We start from the raw sequence: 8073 nt of genomic DNA on the forward strand, positions 1-8073 counted from the left end.
AGTCATAAATGCTCACCACTAACATACTACTTTCAGTGCCACTGCATTTGTCTTCCTCACGCATTCATCGGCGTAAGTATTTCCGGCAGCTCTTTGCCAACCCATAACTCTTGTGCAGAAGTACTCAAATCTAATTCCCCCTAACTAATTTTACATTAACTTGCTCTGATGCACTCCTAAGTGAACAGCAATGATTTACAAGCGACTCATTTTCACAGAAGGAAATGGCACAGTGCACCTTTCAGCACCATCCTCTCTCTCTCTCTCATACACATTTCTGGTAAGAAATAAAAGCCCAAGCCTGAAGCGTGCCAGCGCAGCATCTCGTGACATCACTTCTCACACCACTCCGCTCCCAGCCAATTGGGGAGGTTTCTCTCCCAGCCGTTATTTCTCACCTAGCAAGGAAGCCTATAGGAAAATGCTACAGCACTGGAAAGGTCTCACTCCTTCACTGTCGATGCTTATCTCACCACGCCTCCTCTCTTTCCCCTTTCTCACCCCAGCCTGCATACGCACACCCATGCACATACACACACAGAGAACACAGCAGAGGCAAAACCACCATGCATAGCAAAAATCTGCTTCTGAGCACTAGAGTTTTGGCAGTGATTCACTTAAGAACTTCTTGCTGGTTCTGAAGATTTGTATTTTTGTTCAGCAATCTCAGCGGGATGAAGAAGCTTCCTCTTCTAAGTCACTGATCATTTTAACTCATTGTTATGACACTGTGGAGCAAACTGTATTACTACCCCAAACAAATGAAAAACAATTCATCTCCAGGCAGATAGCCCAGCCATGCCTGTAACACTGTGAAAAGGCAGGAGAATTTAAAGCTAGGACTATGTTCTGACTTTCCCCAGATACCCCTGCTAATTTAACTAGACAAGACCTAATTCTCAGCAGACAGAAGCAAAGCCCAATATCAGATCAGGGCAAGCTGCAGTGCTGCAAACTGAGGCTTGCAAGTGCAGGCTGTGTAAACCAGAGGTACTTCACTGCAGCTGCAGTCCAGGAGAAATAGGAAATGGGCACATCGTACTGCCCACGAGATGAAGCAGACTATTAAAGTAATTGGTAGAAACCCCAGAGATCTCTTCTGCCTGTCAGTGCTCTTAAAGCAGCAGCTGGGATTGCCAATTGCTTCTCACTGAAACAGAATAACAATTGGTACATCAAGTAAGGAAGTCTGTGCAGCCTTTTGGTACTGGCACAGCCTACTCATGTGAGAGGGAAGAAATACCAGACCCTCTGTGGGAATTCAAAAGCAGACTGTAGGTTGCACACAGCTTGAAACCAAACTAACTCAGCAGCACCTAAAAAGCCTATGAGTACAACAGATTTTTATGTCACACCCATTACAAAAACACATTTAAGGACTTTTCCAGCTCCGGATAGCACAGTCACACGTGCTACAAAGCTTTACTTCTAAGTTTGCGAAGATCAAACTGAAAAATCCAACTCCAGTCTCCATCTCTTACTGATGGATAAACATTTGTTCCTACCTTATCAGTGTTTACAAAAATGTCTCTATTATTAAACAGCAAAATCCTGCAACAAGAGCTGACCAGATAAGCCCAGGAAAAGGAACACTCCGTTCCTTCCCAGCGCTAAACCCTGCCACGCTGCCCCAGGAGCCCGTTTCAGACCTTGGCTGTGCTGCTACGCTGCTGGGTACAGGTAGGGATTATTACGGACCTTTGCCCACCTGAACCAGAGCGCAGAGCACCAGAAAGACAACTGGGACTTCTGTCAGTGCCTGCCTCATTCGTTACCCTCTCACCAACACCTAAGTAGTCTTTCTGATACTCAAATACAGGTAGCTATAGCTGCTTCATCTCATCTCCAACGACAAGTAGAACACTGGCAGAAAGAGCAACTTATTTCTACGAGCTCCCTTCTGTATGAAATTCAGAGCTGTAAGCAACTGTGTTTATCCAGCACCACTGGAGGCGAACACTGCTCACAAAGCATCCTCCAGGACTCCTCAGACAGAAACGTCCAAAAGTCAATTCCAAGTTTGAAGATGAATCCAAATTTAGCTTTCTTATTAAGCCTGCAGCAGCCTCTTACCTAGAAACATGACAGACTACTTTCTTTATAACCCACTTCCTTTGAAGTGAAAGCAGAACAGGGACTGCTGAACACACACACACACACACACACACACACACATACACACCCTCCTGGGCTTTACCAGAGCAACCACAGCTTAACAGAGCACACGATGTGTAGCTGTGTAAGTGACCACATACCCACCTGGAGAAACTGCAGGGCTCATGGAACCAGGGAATACACAACAAAAGGCAATATTTTGTCTCAGTAACTGAAAGCCTTAATGAAACAGATGAGTCCTTAAAGAGGCTGTCCTTGCTTGTGTTACTGAGCAGAAAGGAGAAGCAGCATGAAGACACACGCAAATGAAGGCAACGGAAGGAGCACTCAGACAGGACTGGGCAGATCACAGGGAAGGGGAGTGCAATGAAGCAAGATGAGAACAGAAAGATCCAAGCTTTATAGTGAATAATGGAAAAGCAGCAGCGAGAGGTTTTCAATCAATAGTGAGCTGCAGAGGAGGCACCGTTGTTCCAGCTTCAGATCTGTCAGAATGGTCCCACAAAAGCTCTTTGCACCACCTGAGGTTTGCTTGCTCCTGATACAAAACCATCTGGAAGAACGATGAGTGTAGGTTGCATTGGAAATGCCACACACGCACCTTTTATATTTTGGCTGGTCAACAGCCCATGTAACATTTTTACAGTAAATGAGGAATAAATGAGGAAAGGACGGGTAAGAATTATCTTTCACTGAAGATTTTGCACAATTTTTTCTATTGGTCACAGGTAAATGACTGTCTCCCAACATGTATTTAGATGTATGTTATATACATATCAGTAATAAAGGTGGTGAAAATTCACAGAGATTTGTCTGGAAATACAGCTATTTTCATTAAAACCCTTATTTAGGAGACACAGTCTATAAGAAATATGCACCCGAGAGTCAAAGGCTCCTTCATCTCCCACAGAGAGGCATTCCAGGATCCAGCAGCTGAAATGTAAACTTCGGTCCAAAGAAAGATGCAAGTTCAAGGCTGAAACAGCTGCATCAAGTGGGAGGTCCAGCACAACTCCACACACTGGAGTCTTTGCAAAGATATATCCATCTTTCCCTGCCCTAAATTATATACCTGAACTGTAACAACTTAAACAGTTAGAGGACTATTTTTCCCTTTCATTCTATATATCAGAATAAGCACTAACAGTATTTTCTGGCCTTAAAATGCATTAATTTGTCTTTAGACAACAAGCTCCAAGTTAAACAAACTGCACCAATGAAAAAGAAAGTCTCTCTTAAACAAACTCCACAATCTTATCAGAAAAGTGTTAGGAAACAGTTTAAAATAGAAAGTGCTCGTTTCCATACTCCCCATTTTCTGGCAGCAGCTCAAGAAGTTAAGTCATGTTTACTTTCCTTAATGGAAAACCACCACTTGCTCTCCCCCTAATGTCAAGACCAATCACGTCTGAAGCTCTGCGAGCAGAGTCTGGCTGAGTCAGCTGCGCTTGGCCAGGCTGACGTACAGCGCAGGACACAAAGAGTGATTTAATCAAACAGAAATTAATTGAGCTTCTTTTTCACATGGATGCTGGATGCAGCACAAGATTTTTCCAGGAGGGAAATTTTTAAGGGTTTAGTTTTGGTTTTAAAGTGATGATTGAATTATACAACATAGTTCAAGAGTCCTAGCAAGGTCTTTTCAAGGCCTAAAACACAAAGGAGTCTAAATACATAACTAAGCAAAAGGAAAACATAATAAAAACACTCGCAAGGAATCAGGATTTTACTTCTAGACAGAATTTTCACATGCATGCACACACACATAAATGTATAAGTAACTTTTTTATACAGAACTCTTTCTCAAAACACAGAATTCAAAGTAAATTCTCATCTTTTCATATGCATACAGTTAAATTTGAAACCAGAGTCTAAGTAGGACTCAGCAGCCCCTCGGCCTGATGTGAAGAGCTAGCTTAGCTAAACCCCTGGGTGTGCTGCAGTTAAGGTAGAAGGTAACTTTTCCAGAACATAACATGAAACGCTTCTTGGTGATGAATAGAGAGGAAAAGCAAGATACTACCCAGCTCATTGCATTTAGTTGAAAAGATAAGCAATATCACTATGCTGCTCTAAATTAAGCACACAAATCCTTTATCTTCAGTCTTTACTTGAACTACACTGACAAGAAACTTAGTCCTCAAACTCCATCAAAATGTTACTTACACCAAAATAATCTTAGTGCAAAGGTACTGCTGCTTTATGCACTATTACCTTCTATTTATCCTTTTGCAAAACGCTGCATTGCAACTAAAGTTTTGAAGCATACAATGATTTTTTTCCTGCAACACCTACTAAATAAGTGTTTACCGCAGTTGGCTGCAGAGAATCTGCTCAAAAGCCCCCACAACCCTGCTCTCCAAAGCAGTTTCAAAGTAGTTCGGTAGTAGTTCCAAACTTCAAGCCCAAGTTTCAGCATAAATCGCAGACCTCTATAATTTCTAAAGTAGGATTTATAATTTTATCTATGTTGTTCCTCTTAAAAAAAAATTTCCCAAAGTTCTGGATTTTTACATTAAAAACACGGAAAATAATCACTAAAATGGGTGGCAACAGTATCAGAACGATGATATTTCACACATAAAATGAACAAGTCTCTGCATTATTATTAGGTCAAGAGAGGTTCTCCTCCCCCTCTACTCTGCCCTGGTGAGACCGCATCTGGAATATTGCATCCAGTTCTGGGCCCCTCAGTTCAAGAAGGACAGGAACTGCTGGAGAGAGTCCAGCGTAGGGCTACAAAGATGATGGAGGGAGTGGAGCATCTCCCTTCTGAGGAGCGGCTGAGGGAGCTGGGGCTCTTTAGTTTGCAGAAGAGGAGACTGAGGGGAGACCTCATTCATGGTTATAAATATTTCAAGGGTGAGTGTCACGAGGATGGAGCCAGGCTCTTCTCGGTGACAAACAATGATAGGACAAGGGGTAACGGACACAAACTGGAACACAGGAGGTTCCACTGAAATTGGAGAAGAAACTTCTTCTCAGTGAGGGTGACAGAGCCCTGGCCCAGGCTGCCCAGAGAGGTTGTGGAGTCTCCTTCTCTGCAGACATTCAAAACCCGCCTGGACGCCTTCCTGTGTAATCTCATCTGGGTGTTCCTGCTCCGGCAGGGGGATTGGACTGGATGAGCTTTGGAGGTCCCTTCCAATCCCTAACGGTCTGGGATTCTGTGATTATACCCCTGGAATATCAGTGCTAGTGAACCAGGAACATGGAGGCAGATTAACAGTGAGGGTTTCTGTCCCTTATTCTTTAATCTGCAAATTGAACAGAATTAGGAAACAGAAGAGAAATACAAGGAGTACAACAGAGTTGACCAATTATACAAAAATCTCATCAATTCTACTTTACATTTCTTATGCCACTACATTATTTTGCTTTAAAAAGTTTTCCTTGACAAGGTCCTGGGGACTTGGCGCAGGTCATCAATGCTGACAGTGGAAATATTTTTATTGAGTGCTTCAGGAAAAGCAGCGGATGATCCCAAGTCACTAAAACCAACCAACCAACCTCAAGCAATCTTTCAAAACAATTATTCCAGTCTATAAACAGTAGCTTCAATGTTCCTGTAACCCAGAAAACAATAGTTCCATAAAACTTTATATAAAGCAGTCATGTAAAAATAAAGAAGAAAAAGAAGAAAGGCGCAGCGCGAAGTAATTTCAGACAACCAGTTTTGTGAGAGCTTTAATGGCACAAAATGTTTATAAGCTACAACTTATACATGTACTGTAAACTGTATATAATGTTACAAAGTGCTAACTAATTTATGAAGAATGCATAATCACTTTGGCTCAGTTAACTCCAATATTTCAACAAATGTCAATTAAAAAATTTGAATTTCTAACAATCTTCAGCTTTCTCTTTTTAAAACAGTAAGTAAATATGCATTTGCTGCAGTTAGGTTAGCCTGCTGCATTTTTAATGTGCGAGTTTATGCATGTTTTTTTCTTGATCCTATTTACAAATATTCTAGGCCAGTTTTCACTGAATGTAAGAAAAACGAAGCCTGCATTTTTTTTTTTTCCAAAACTGTAAACAGGTATAAAGCTTTTTAAACAACATTTATCTTAACAAAACTTCAACTATCAATAGTTGAAACCCCTTTTCAAATTATACAACAATCTGTTTCTGTTCACTGTAAAACTAGAAGGTGTAGACTCTCATCCAAAGCTTGTAGTAGGGTATCAATAAATACTGCACTGTATCATAGCAAGTGATCATGTCTCCATTCTCCATACCTAGTTTTCACAATTTTTACTTCACGGCTCCTTCAAATATTATAAGCTGTGTTGATACTCTAGCCACAAGCTTGCAATGTTATTTATCAGATATTCTGAGGAAGAATTACCTTTTAATTTAGAAAGGGGTGATATTTTTTTTGGGAAAAAAAAAACAAAACTACTCCCCACTTAGTAAAAATCTATTTTTCCACTATTCCAATTTCCATACAAAACAAGGTGCTGTAGTTAGAACTGAAAGTGTTTCAGCCTTTCTCCCTTCCCCTCAGTTTTTAGGACTGTAAAATGATGAACCTGATACCATCTAAAACACCCTTCACCACTTCCCCCTTCCCTCCCCCACCTTTGGGTGAAACCCAAAATCCACGCTTGAAACAAATAATGCAGTTGTAGGCAACTCAAGTGCCACGAGATTCACAACTGAAAGAATAACAGCAGATGTCTTCAAGAGCATTTTTTGTCAGACCGCCCTTTCACCCCAAAAGCATTCTCTAACAGCAGCCAGAAGTAGAGAGGAAAAATAAATACAGCTTAGCGGTGGATTTATACTTTGCTTTTTTACTTCCTGGGAGTTAACACGGTTCTTTTAAACCAAGTCTCAACTGGGATTTAGCTCCTATGCATCAACTGCTTCAAGCGATCACTGCTATATCAAATAATCAACTTTATTAAGTCTGATGCAAGCAAACATTTATAGGTAGCTTTTCCCTCCAAACTGGCCGACTATATTTTCTTATCATTTTCTACAAGTCAGCCCACTATAGTTTTTATTTAAATGAGATTTTTGCTAGTTTTAAAATTAGCATTGGTTCCCTAAATACTTAGTATTAAAGTCTATATCACATTTTTTTATATATTCATATATATATAAAAAAAGAGTATTCTATCCTTCAGAGTCATGCTACATGTTCTGAAATCCAATAAAATCTATTTAAGGACATGACTGTCCCAATGCTTTGTAACAATTTGGTACTAAAGCTTCACATTTTGAAAAGAAGTGTCACTGAAGGAGGACAAGGCTGAATGTTCCCTAAGAGAAAAGGTCAACGACATCAGTGAGAAGTCTATCTAACATGAGACATCACGAGTGACTTTCAGATTCCATGGATCCCCAAAGGAGATTGTACAGTAAACAATGAGAGAGAGGAATATCAAAAACTCATTTGCAGAAGACATTTCAGAGCTTTACCACTTCTGAATCGTTACGCACCTGCAAGATTGTCCCCCTTAAAGATACGCCAAACACTTCGCTTTCTGAAACAGCCATAGCATCGGAATTGTAAATTGTTCCACGACAAACAGAATCATATCCTTTTATACAGAGCCTAACTACTGGGTTTTTCCTTAATTTAAAACTACTTTTAAAAGGAAAATTTCACATTTAAAATTTTCCCTTAAGAAAACAGGTAAGGAAAAGAAAAGCTTCTTCACATGCAAACAATGCGATTTTTCTAATATTTTCTAGGCATCAGACAGGTTTTCCTACAAGGAATAAGGAGCTGACTTCATAGAAAAGACAAGATTACAACAATTACTTAATATTAAAATATGCTGATGGATTTAGTTATTCTACTTTAAAATCTATGCAGTCTTTGCCTCCTGCAAATCAAATGGTGTTAGCCAATACAAGGGGCGAAGGAAATTCCCCCAGAAGCTAATTTAAACTGTTTTCTATTGCCAGTGATTTCTTAGCTTATTTCACAACCAGCTTGTTTCC

The sequence above is a fragment of the Mesitornis unicolor genome, unplaced genomic scaffold (genome assembly GCF_000695765.1).
Source record: "Mesitornis unicolor isolate BGI_N332 unplaced genomic scaffold, ASM69576v1 scaffold11041, whole genome shotgun sequence".
NCBI lineage: Eukaryota > Metazoa > Chordata > Aves > Mesitornithiformes > Mesitornithidae > Mesitornis > Mesitornis unicolor.